Consider the following 12965-nt stretch of genomic DNA (forward strand, 5'->3'; position numbering starts at 1 on the left):
TCCAGTTCCATTGGGTGTCTGGCCATATGAAACTTTTAGAAAGTTATCATATATAATGCACACACAAGGCTATGAGAACACTCAGAGTGTTTTTCTGTGGCAAAAATTCATCATCCTCCTTTGTAACATTTTCACAGCCTACTATAACAATTCTGAATAATAAAAAACACACACTGATCCAAGATTCTCTGTGATTGCTACATGTAGGTTTATGGGGTGAGATTTCTGCATAGCAATAATTTACTGTAAGCAATTTTAGGCTTGATACTTTATACCACAGCAGCCACAGATATGACCAGCAGTAGAACACAATAAACCACTTCTGCTGTTTAATGAACAAGACCACTAAGTGACATACTGTATAGTGGGTGCCATGTTTTGTTGGAATGTTCATGGAGATAATGCAATGTACATTTATGAACGCACTTCATTCATTGTAAGACACACAAAACCCATCCTTGTTTTACTTGTAAGTGGCGATCCCACTTCAGCATTTTATCTGAATGTCAATGTTGATCAGGATTTGTTGTAGCCTCTCTTTATGGTTTTTCATTATTTTCTTGTTTGGAACAGTAAAGAAAAGAGCAACAAAATCCATGTGATCTCTCTGGTTCAGTGGTGTGTGTCAAACTTGAGAAATGTACTTTGAGTTTGGTGAATTTGTTCTTGGCACAGAAAAACAGAATGTAGTTAACACTTATCTTATCTGCAGGTCCTCATGGTGGCATTGTAAAAAGAAACGTTTGCATTCCTTGTTCTATCAATATTTAATGATTTGGAGAATCTATTTTGCTGCGTGTTAAGGGCTGATCTTTCGTTGCTACCATGGGTGCTGGAAATATGCACTAACATATGCACAAGTTCTTTTTTTACAGGTCTAGTTAATAAGTTCCTGTAATTTGAAAATGTACCTTTTTGATTTTGGGAGGTGACCTCAATGTAGTAGAGGACCCAGCTTTAGAAACATGACCTCCTCAATTCATTAAGAGCTCTAAAACTAATTGGAACCCTAAGGTTACAGGATAGGTTAAAAAAAAAGGCTGGATTTAATTGAACTCTTGAGAACCATACATTCAGTGACACTCTAGTTCCAAGGAGAATAAAGCTAATACAGACAATATTACTGTATTATTAGACCATACACTTGTGCGGATAAATGTATTCTCTACTTCTTCTCTACAGTACGTTTGCTTTGCATTTCCCCCAAAGATATGGCTACTGATGACATTAAACTCAGTTGGAGAGAGAGGTTGCTGCACTGAGCTATTAAAGCAGCAAAACATGAAAAATCCTGTGTTTTTTTGTTGTTGTTTTTTTTGTTGTTGTTTTTGTTTTAATCAGTTCTGTAGTATTAGATAATACTATCTGCATTTAAAAAAAAATAATAATAATTTTTTATTGGAAACATTTTACATACATCAGTTACAACATAACTGCAGTTTTGACACATTTTAATCACATTTCGCATTGAACAGTCAGTATTGTGAAGTAACCACATTATTTCAACTGGCTACCTTTCTGTATACATCGTTCATGGAACACCGTGCACTTTTCTTGTGTATGTGCTTAACCTTTTAATCATTGTCAACATCTTTGTTGTTTTATTTTCCCATTTCTTTTTTAAGATTTAGCTAACTTATGACATTTGAGTTTGAACTTCCCCTTCCCCCCTAACTACAATTTCTGTGTCTATTTATTTTACATATCTGTTATTTAAAGTTAAATACATGTTTTCTAGTGTTTTATCGCATTAGGGTATTCTATTTGTGTTCTGTATGAGTAGCTGTCTGGTTAGACACTATTTAGTGTCTGAAAACATTTTTTCGATGTCTGACTTGACTTAATCCGACACAGAATTAATGAGCCATCCCCACTTGTGAAATAATTTTTTGGTCCTTGAGCTCTTTTTGGAAGCTGGCCTCTATTTTCCCCATTGTCATCAGTTTAAATAGGTAGGATTTAACTATATCTAAGGTTGGAGATGATGGAGATATCCACTGCAGCATGATTGCTTTTCTAGCTGTTAGCAACACCATTTCGGAGGCTTTAACCGCTTTGGTTGTGTTGCTTTCCTCATCTAGCCATGATTGTATGCTGGCCAATAATAATACTATAGAATTTATTTTTTTTGTGATTTTAAGTATTTTTTTTTATATAATCCATAATTTTATCCCAGAAGTGTTCAATGTGGCTACATGACCACAGGCGATGTTTAAGATCTGCCCTTAACGTTTTGGCATTTGAGACATTGATTGATGGTACTGTAAGGAATCAGGGAACACGTCCTTTGCGACGTGTTCCCTCCCTACCTGTCATCTCTCAGACCTCCGCTCTGGCACCAGCGCGTGCGCTCACCCCCGCTCTTACAGACCACGCGCATGCGCACCCCTTCTAGAGTGCCACGGAGCTTAGCTCCGGCACCCTTGGACGTGCCGCACTTCTCTCATGCACGGCGCGCACACGTGACGACGTGCACCACTCCCCAGCTGCGTGGCAAGTACTTGTGTAGCCCACTTGTCTCCTGCAGCCAATCCTTGCCTCTGCGGAGGCCGCGTCTCCGCTCTGCCACCCTTGCTACTGGTTCCTGTGTGCTACAAATACCCTGCAGTTCCTTTCCTACCTTGCTGAGCATAACTTGTTGTAGCCTTGAGCTCCTACGTCTGTTGTGCCTTGCTCCTTGTCCTGTGTTCTTTTGCAGTTTAACTCTTCGTGTACCGACCCGGCTTGACTTTGGAACCCCTCTGGATTTTCACCCCGGCTTACCCTCGACTCTGCGGAGCCCTCCAACCCAGACCACGGCTATACGGACCTCCACGATTCTAACCTCTCCAACCTCAGATTACGGCTATACGGACTTCCACGATTCTGACGTCTCCAACCCCAGACCACAGCTAACGGATTTGACTATTCTGACCTCTCCATTCCAAGGCCTTGGCAAGTATCAGGACTAACCCACTCTCTCCAACCCAGACTCGGCTACGTTTGACAATCCACCTGCCAGGCACGCTTCCGCTGCTGTGGGTGCGTGGTTTACTACCCCTCCCCCCCCCACCTCAGTACCGGTGTCCTGTCTTGCTCGTGGGCAGCGCATGCGTTACAGGTACCCATTAATGGATGTGGATTTTTATTAAAAGCTATGTATGCCCTGTGTGTTATTTTAAATTGAACTTCTCTCCAAATTTATGGTGGTGTTAATTTGTACACATTTGTTAGTCCCACAACAAGTTCATCTATAGCCTGTATGTCTGGAAAATCTTTCTGCCTTGATATTAATGTGTTCTGTAGTAATATACAGAAATATTATGTCTATGGTCTCTTGTATGATCAAAATAGTCAACTAATTTGTTGTTTTGTAGTATATATTTCTTATAGTTTGGTATTTTTTCCCCGTAATCTAGTGCTTGGAAATGGGTGAACAAGTGATTTTGTGGTAGATCTTTTTTCATGCTTAGTTCCTGGAATGAAATACATTTTTGTTTTCCCTTATCTATTAGGTGATCTAGGCAATCTATCCCCTTTGTCTCCCAGATTTTAAAAGATTTTTGATCTATTCCTGGGGTGAATTTTGGGTTGTCCTGTAAGGGCAGGTATCTTGATGTATCGTAAGGTAACCCACATATTTTCCTTGTTTCTCTCCAAGATATTATGTTGTACCTTACAATTACTGTGTGTTTTATGTGTGCAGGTATGTCATCCCATACACTTACAGAGGGCCCGCGCTCTTCCCCACAACATTTAAATTAAATGCCGGGGGACTGTGCGAGGCCTGTGTATCTCACTTACCTCGTCTCCGGTGGCCTCTAGCAATGTGTTGCCATGGTAAAATGATGATGCGACGTCAGAAAACGCCGGAGACAAGGTAAGTGTGGGGGCGTGAGCAGGGGGTAGGGTAGGCATGGAGCGCAGACGAAAAAGTTTGCGTACCCCTGATCTAAATTATTGATTTTCTTTGATTTTACACCCCACCCTCCCCCCTACTACTACTTGTGTGAAAATTTCCATCATCATTTTTTCCCCCTTTTGCTGGGAAAGACATTGTTGCCCTGATAAACATTTTCAAATACAACTTTTAACTTTAAACTTTGAAATAACTTTTCCTTTTAGTGGACTTCTCTTTTTTTTCCGAGAGGGGTCTGATGTTATTTAAGATCAATAGGATTGTATAACCTTGTTGAGCTTGCCGGCAACCCTTACGTCACGGGAGTGACCCTCTCCTCTCTTTTCAGCACCCTGATGTTGTGGTATTTTTATAAGTAATAAGCAATTCTCCCTTTCCTCCTTTAGTCTGTACGTGACACTCAATATGGTGTCAAGTCGCCCATCTCCGAAATATACAGTTCTAGGCTAGTTATCTAGTATTTAAGATCAGGGGACAAAGAATCAACGTTATTCAACATCCAACATTACCTGAGGGATACAGTCTAACATCAGTACTTTCCAAATGTCTTTTCTCAGACGTCTTGGTATTTGTCCACCTGGTTGCATTGTTGTCGACTGTTCATCATGTAGGCTGTGTGTTCTGTAGTCCGATTCCCCTCTTTCGCTGCCGTCTGCTCTATGGTGCTGTTTTCTTATTACCTCCAAGTATTTCCTACGCTTCCTCGTGTGATGGGAATGTTTTTGTTCCATAGTCTGTAAAAACCCTAAGGATATGGATCCGCCAGATATGTTAGAGAGAATTTTTTGTGTTGATTGAAAAGTGATGTACACAGCTTCCCAAATTCAATCTGTTTTTGGGACACTGTTATGGAATAGTCTTCGAAAATAATTATCCTTTTGGCTCTGTAAAATAACCCACCTCTTTCTTTAAATGCTCTCAATTTTGTCAGTTTATCTGTGAAGTTGAGTATACGCGCTAATACAGGTTTGTTTTTGCTCTTTTCTGGATGTAGCGGGCCTTGTCTATGCACTAATTAAATATTTGGGTATGTTTCTGTGAGCTGAATTCTCCAATCAATCACTTGCAGCAGAATTTATAATCTAATTAACTAGTTGGTGTCTGCAGAGTTAATTTTGCAGTTGAAATTGGAGGTGAAGATTAGAGGAAGATCTGGACTCTGCCCTATAACAAAAACTTTGCAACTGTGAGCACTTGACTTTCTATATGCTGTGATTATTTGTTCGCTTCTTATCCTCCAATAATTGGGAATTCTCTCCTCCTGCATGTCACTATGCTCTCCCTATTGCTTTTTCTGTTTACTGTTTCCTCACTCCTTTGTGAACGTCTCTGTTCTCTCCAACTTCCCCACTGCACCATTATTTATACACCTCTCTTCAACCAACTTCTTTACCCATCAATAAAATGCACCCCCACATCCTCTATTCACATCCTCGATCTACTCCTTCCTGCTGCTGGGGATTTCCCCTAAGCCTGAACCCAGACATACACACCCCCTGTCACTCCTACCACCCATTGTGGCCAAGCACTGCCATCTACAGCATTTATTCCCTCACCTGATGTATCTGTAAGGCTCCCATTATACCACTCATATTGTAAGGTCTTTGGGGCAGGGATTTCCTTTCCTATTGTCTGATTTTGCTGTGCTTATTGTATTATTATAACTCCCCGGACTGTATTATTTGTGAAGTGCTGAGTACACTTTTGGCGCTATATGAATAAAGACATACAATACAATACTCTTTCCACCTCTTATTGGTATTTCCTCTTGGTTAATTCCTAATGATTCTGGTAGCCATTTTGTGCAAAAGTCTTGTAACTGTGCTTGTTTGAGACTTTCTGGGTTTATTATCCTCAGATTATTATGGCGTGATGAATTTTCAATGTCATCTAGTTTTGTCTTCTAATGTTTTTGTTAACTTTTTGCATCTCTTCCAGAGATTGTTGTACCTCTGATAGATCCTTTTCTAGCGTGTTTATTCTGGCCTCCACTTCTTCCAACTTTACAGAAATGTGTAATTTCTCCTTTTAGCTCCTCTATTGATTATATTATTTTATCTGTGTTTTCCTGTATTTTAGGCATGAGTTCCCCTGCCACCGCGTTTGCTAGAGTCCTGTCATCTATTATATTGTTTTGTGCATTGGGGTCATGTCTCACAGATTCTATGTCAGATATGTTTGCCTCGTGGCTTTTATCTACCATCTTGGCACCTTCCCCTCGTCTGCCTGCCCTCCCTGCCTTTGTTTTGCAGCCATTTGCGGCTTCTTAGGGAAATACTTTTTTTATTTGTCTGGCCTGTGCAAGCTGTGAAAGGCTTCGATGCTTGCAGAGGCGTCTGAATGAGTGTAGAGGGCTATGGGGGTCAGTGAGTCTGTAGGAGTCTGCGGGGGCTTTTTAATCTTATTTGTTTTTTGCAGGTTCTTACCTTGTTCCAGGCAAGTCCATGTCACAGGGAACTGCAATGGGTTGTGGCAATCTGCACGCAGTTGTGGTTAGCCACGGCTCATTGGTAAGATCATTGAAGGCTGCAGGGGCCTGCTGATGTTTCTGGAGCACTGTAGAGGTCTGATATCATATGTAAAGTGCTGCTGGAGTTCCGTAACTCTGCAGTAAGTTGTTGTTAGCTGCAAGAGGCTGCAGAGGATTCATGTGCGCTGCAGGGGTCCCTGACTTGTCGTGAGTGGCGCTGCAGGGGATCTTGAGGCTCTGCGGGGATCACTCCTTGGTACTGGGGCACGCACTTCAGCCTGAAACTCCGGCGGTCTGTGGTCCTGTCTCCCAGCAGGGACAGCTGATTCCAGATCTCAGCTGTTGCTCCCCTCACATGATCTCTCGCTGTGTTGCTGCTCACCTCCCTGACACTGCCCTGAACTTGCTCAATTCCCCAATATCTGTAACTCTTCTCCAGTGCAAAATCCAACATGTTTTGCCAGTCCTATTTTGTGGCTTCCTCAGGGATTAAAGTCATACTGTCTTCTGAGGTGTTTTATAGTGATTAACTCCTCCCATTATCTTGATGAGCCCCTCATATAGCACATGGACACCTGCACATACTTAAATGTGCTTAGCATCAAATTGAATCATTAGAATATTCTCAGCATACAAATTATTATCTCAATAAATAAAAAACAAAGTATATCCTACTAAGTAAAAATATATTACAAATACACTTACCTTTTTAAGCTATAAAAAAATCACATATCATACATATAAAATACCTATAATTACTTCCTTCTAAAATGCACTATATTTTACTGCAGCAGTGTCAGTGTTAACATCTAAATGTATGTTAACCAGTCCTGAATTTCAACTTAATCTACAACAAAGATCATTACTGAACCTCCTAACAAGGGACATAATATATCTAATCAAAGCCCACATCTTATAACATTCAATATTAGTCTCAGGACACTGCTAGAGCTAAAATAAATATTTAAACATTAAACAAAAAAATGTTTTACATTAAAAGTACTTAAATACTGTAATATAATTGTAACCCCGAGGTAAAAATTCACTTGCTGGCCCCCCTCCACGAGTGCCGTGTGGTAGCGGGTGCCGCCGGAGGCTGCGACGGACCCGCCGGCACTTCGCGAGGGTGGGGGCCAGTGCAGGGAGTAGCGCGTTGCCCTGCGGTGAAGGCCGGTTGCCGGGGACGCGATCGGGCCGTCGCTAAGGCCGCGATCGCGTTGCCACCGGCCCGGCGGCTGGAGGAGAGGGCGCCGCCATTGCACATAGGTTCGCGCATGCGCAGGGACCGGCAAGCGCAGGGAAGGCCCCAGACAGGTCGCGCATGCGCAGGAGGGACTCGGCGGCTAGGGAGAGATCGCGCGAGGGCAGGGAAGAGGATAGTGAGGTTTCGGCGGCAATCAGTAGTTCGCGCATGCGCAAGGCAAGTGCGCACGCGGCCCCAATACTCAGACAGCCTCCTGGGAACTACAACTCCCAGGAGGCATAGGGAGACAGGCACCAGGTGCCTGATAGTGGCCAATAGGGCTGGAGGATGCTCAGCCCGGGAATATAGATACATTTCCCGGGCTTTGCGCACGGCAGTCAGGAAGAGGCAGAGGAAGGAGTAGGAAGGGTGTAGGGAGCGCGTGGCTCCTGCACCAGGTAAGGGTTTTCCTTAAGTCCCCAGGCAGGCCCCAATTCCCTGTTAGGGCAGGGGGTAACTGAAGAGGGACGGCCCTAGATAGGGAGGTCACCCTTAGGTGTGTAAGGTGCAGGTTTGGCAGTGCCACAGCGGGTAGTGCTGTGCGCACTGGCAAATAGGCACAGTGTGAGCAGTGGGTATTTGCTGCGGGTTCCCGGTGTGGTGTATTGTGTTGTGTAGGACTGTTTGCTGTGTGTGCACGCTGCATGTACTGGGCGCAGTGTGTGCAGCGTGTGTGAATGTCTGCAGGCTGACGGTGAGAGCTGTGTGTCTGCTGCAGGCGCTTTAGGAGTAGCGAGTAGCTAGTGAGTTACAGATAGGACTGGGTAGCTAGGGGAGGGGGGCAGGTTATTACTCCGCAGGCCCTAGGAGTTTTCCCCAAGCCACCCCAGGTTGCGGTTCATCAGGGACAGGCCCTAGGTTAGGGTTCCTGTCACTTTAGGGTTAGTTAGGGATAGACAAGGATAGCGGCGGTTGCTGTTCCCGTGATGCGGTTGGTGTTGCCGTGATTCGGTTGTGTTCCCGTGAAGCGGTGGGACCCTCGTTGGGGTTCCTGGAGAAGTACCTGGATAGGATCAGACGGATGCATCGCATGTCTGACCCTTTTAGAAGAGTGTTGCAGTCCCGAGCATCGGAGTGCTCGGAAGGTACTTCTGAATTATATGTGCACCAACAGGCCTATTAGTTCATTGTGACTGCGCAGTCACCCACGACCTCCGTAGGAGTACGGGACATTGGGTGTGGGGGATCACAGGACACTGGGTGGGAACACCAGACATTGGGCTGAGGTTACACGGATAGAGCATAAGGTTATGTCGTGTTATGGTTTGCTATGTTCTCAGTAAAGTGTTAGTATTCTTTCTATCGTTATGTGTGTTATTGTATTTCTTACCCAGGGCTATCTTTCATAACGGGGATCCTGGGTAAGTGGAGGCGCTGCACCAGGTAAATGGTAAGGGTTTCCCCAGGCTCCCAGCTAGCGGAGGCTCAGATCTCCTGGAGCCACAGGTGTTATACAGCTACCAGTAGTCCCTTAGGAAAGGTGTTCAGATAAAAAGGGACCGGTTAGACCACAAGGGGCCAATGTGAGATTGGGTGGGTCAGGCCGGTTCACAAAAAGGGCTACATAATATATTTATAAGAAAATACCTAAATCTATGTCAATATTCAGACCTATTGGGCTCAAGGTTTTTATTCTATAGATCCACTGCGTCTCTTTTTGTGACAGATTCATAAGTCTGTCACCTCCTCTCCAATTTGTATTCATAACATAAGTCCCTCTGGCTTTTGGTTGTGTGCAGTTTTAAAGTGTCTCGACACACTGTATTTCTACACCTTTCTTGATGTTCCTAACATGCTCTACGACCGCGGTGTGCAAACTGGGGTGCGGGGGCGCGAGTGCCTGCGGGGGGGCGCGCGGTTTACAGAGGCCCCGCACGCTTCCCGAAGGCACTTAAATTAAGTGCCGGGGGAGCTGCAGGGCTTCTGTAAACCTTTACTTACCTTGGCTCCACACGCGTCGCCATGACAATGCGGCGTCAAATGACGCTGCAACATCATGACGCCGGAGCCGAGGTGTGTGAGGGGGGGCACGGGGGTGAGGTGACCGCCGGCAAGGGGGTGCAGGGAAAAAAGTTTGCGCCCCCCTGCTCTAGGACTCTTGTTCTATTGGGTCTTCCTGTACACCCTATAAACTGTAGCCCATGTGGGCACTCAAGCATATACAGGCATACCCCGGTTTAAGGACACTCACTTTAAGTACACTTGCGAGCAAGGACATATTTTGAATAGCCCCGTACCCCTGTGTCCATACGCTCGCTTCGCGAATATGGACACTAATCCTGCCCTACAGACCGCCGTAGTAGGGACGCGATGATTCCCCTCGCCCAATAGGCAAACGGCAGCTCGCGCATGTGCCTGTCAGCATATCCTGAACAGCAATACCGGCTCCCTACCTGTACCGAAGCATCGATAAGTGGGGAAAAAGCTAGTGCTTCACTTTAAGTACATTTTCGCTTGACATACATGCTCTGGACCCATTACGTACCTTAATGCGGGGTATGCCTGTAAATAACAACATTGCTCCTGCATGCTATAGATATTTTAACTTTAAACATTTCTTGAGTGGAGTTCGATTTAAAATGAATTTTTTCTACGCTTCTATAATTAGATGCTGTGCAACTTGCATTTATAAAGCCCTGCATCTCTATTCAACTAATATCCTGGGGTCTTATCCATTTTGTTGATGTTTCAAGACTGCTGGTGACAATATTTCTTTCAAATTGGGTGCTCTCTTAACTACTTTAGGAAAGGGAGTTAATATTGGTTTTAGAATGGGATAATTTTGAAACATTATAGTGTTTTCTCAGAAAGGCGCTATTGAATTCTGTTATAAAAGGTATACATTCTTCCTCCAATCCTTTATCTAGGTATTTTAATGGTGTCCTCCCTATTTATATTATTCACCTTTTATATATGCATTCTCCACCAGCTGTTCATTATATTTTCTTTTTAAGAAGGCTCTTTTTAAATCTCCAGCCTGTGTCTGGAAGTCATTATCCCTGCTGCAGTTCCTTTTCAGTCTCCTGAACTGTCCCGCAGGGATATTGCTTATCTATTTTTTGTCATGGTGGCTGTCTGCCAAAAGATAATTATTTCTGTCTACTCTCGGAAAATATGTGTCTGTGGGGACCTATCAATCTTCTCCCACAGATTTTTGAAATCCAGGAATTCTACCTTCTCCCTACTATAAGTAGAGGTAAAAATTACATTTCGGTTATCATTCAGATAGGGTAGAAACAGCAATAGGGAACTTTTGTTACCCCTCCAGATAAAAAAAAACGTGTCATCTATAAAGCTGTCCAGAGCACTAGGCTTGCTCCAAACTCATGCAACCCCCAAATATATCTTCCCATCCTGCATCTACATTAAAGTATTATCCCTTCTGAAAATATTCTACTACATGATACAATCAGAGCTTGGGCTCAGGTCAGGCAGAGAGTTATCTTTTCAGGGAAATCCTGAATTTAACCCAGAAGACACAGGCTCCCGATACAGTATCTTTTCAACAACTTAAAGAAAAGTTCATCCATCCTGATAATGTATGTGCTTCTGTTGTGGTGAGACATTACAGTGTGTTATTTTGCTTCAGGAAAGGTTTAGTGATGTTTCTCGATCCTCTTTTAAAACTAACCTTGAGTTAGCGAAATCACTTGGTTTCTTGTCATGGATGATCACTTCTCTTCCCGTAGATGCAGAGACTCAGAAAAGTTGTACAGTATGTACCGACCCTAGGAAGATCAAAGGGAGACTGCCCAGAAGTGAATGAAACTGCATATTATAAAGGACTATAACTCCGTTAGGAACAATACACTTTTGACTTTTTTTTTTATCAATAAACCATGCTTCCAATTGTCTTAAAGGTGGAGGATGCCACTCTTGACCGGTATCCCTGGTAGTGTCTTAAAATAAAACAAATGGTGTAAAACCCATCAATTTATTCACACAGTCACTAAAATTAAAATAGTAAGGCTATGATCTTTGTCAACACTTCAGGCTGGAAAAAGACTTTCGCCTCTATTTCTGTAATAATAATAATTTAAAAAAAAACTATAAATATATATATATATATATATATATATATATACAACTGTATTATATGTCAATAATAAAACAGTTGGCACTACCATATACTCCAGTTAACTGATGCTTGTCCCATATGCATAAACAAGAAATAACTACCAGATCCAGGTCCAATAATGAGACAGCACACAGATGTAGATATATCACTATAGTATATGAAACATATACACTGTGGTGCAGTGTGTATGTTTAATATACTATAGTGATATACTGTATCTACATCTGTGTGCTGTCTCCTTATTATTGGACCTGGATCTGGTAATTAATTATTTTATTTATATATATATATATATATATATATATATATATATATATATGCAAATACAACTGTATGCTCATCTGTCTTAGGCAGGTCTGCAACCCCGCCTTTCCCCATTATCACCCAGCATACAGCACTTCCACTGCAGCAAGGGATTCTGGGAAATGGCATGCAAATGAGCACACAGTGTCACTTTTTTCCTCAAAAACCATTTTTAACATGGTTCCCTATAGGCTTAAGCTTGCTGCATGGTCACAGCTTTGAGCACAGCCAGGGTTAAGGTGCATACCCAGAAAACCACCCACAGACAGTCCCAAACCACTTCAGTGGTTCGGGAGCATGCCTTTGGACTGTCCAACCGAAGTCAGACCCGCCCTCAGTTTCCCTGAAGGTTTCAGCCCGAAAGCCTAGGTCTCCAGGGACATTGATGCCTTCCTCCGTTAGGATTCAGGACATCCGTCTCTTCCTCCCTCTGGCCCGAGGCCCGCAAGGGAGTTCGCATCATCTCCCCTCTTTCGAGGGTTGTGCGGGTGCACCCCAGGTTGTTCAAATGCCATCCCCCCTTAGCCCGAAGGCTCAGGGGTTCTGTGGTCCGGGGTCTGGACACCACCTCTCAATGAGCTAGAGGGCCAAATGCTTGCCACAGACCTTTCCTACTGAAGCCCCAGATAGGATGGTACTGCATTTGGTCATAGCTGTGCAGGCCGAGAGGAGCATTCATATCGCCTTGATCTAAGCCAAAGGGCCAAGGCACCCACAGACAGCTGTTTCGACCTTGATGGGTCTCATCAGTGTGGGGTTGATTAACTGGGTATGCAAAGAGGCTATGGGATAGGCTAAACCATAATACTGAGTTAAGTTATGGTGAATAAAAAAAGTGCCAAAAACCCTCCACAGGAAAGCAAATATGCAAATACAACTGTATGCTCATCTGCATGTCTTAGGCAGGTCTGCAACCCCGCCTTTCCCCATTATCACCATTAGGACCATTATTTTTTTATATATATATATATTT

General features: G+C 43.4%; 1 protein-coding gene across 5 annotated transcripts in view; it reads left to right on the forward strand.

The window, feature by feature from the left end:
* Window positions 1–12965, forward strand: part of SHLD1 (shieldin complex subunit 1) — a 287950-nt gene that overhangs the window by 198849 nt on the left and 76136 nt on the right. The window lies entirely within an intron of this gene.

This window comes from Ascaphus truei, chromosome 4 (assembly GCF_040206685.1).
Source record: "Ascaphus truei isolate aAscTru1 chromosome 4, aAscTru1.hap1, whole genome shotgun sequence".
In the NCBI taxonomy this organism is placed as follows: Eukaryota; Metazoa; Chordata; class Amphibia; order Anura; family Ascaphidae; genus Ascaphus; species Ascaphus truei.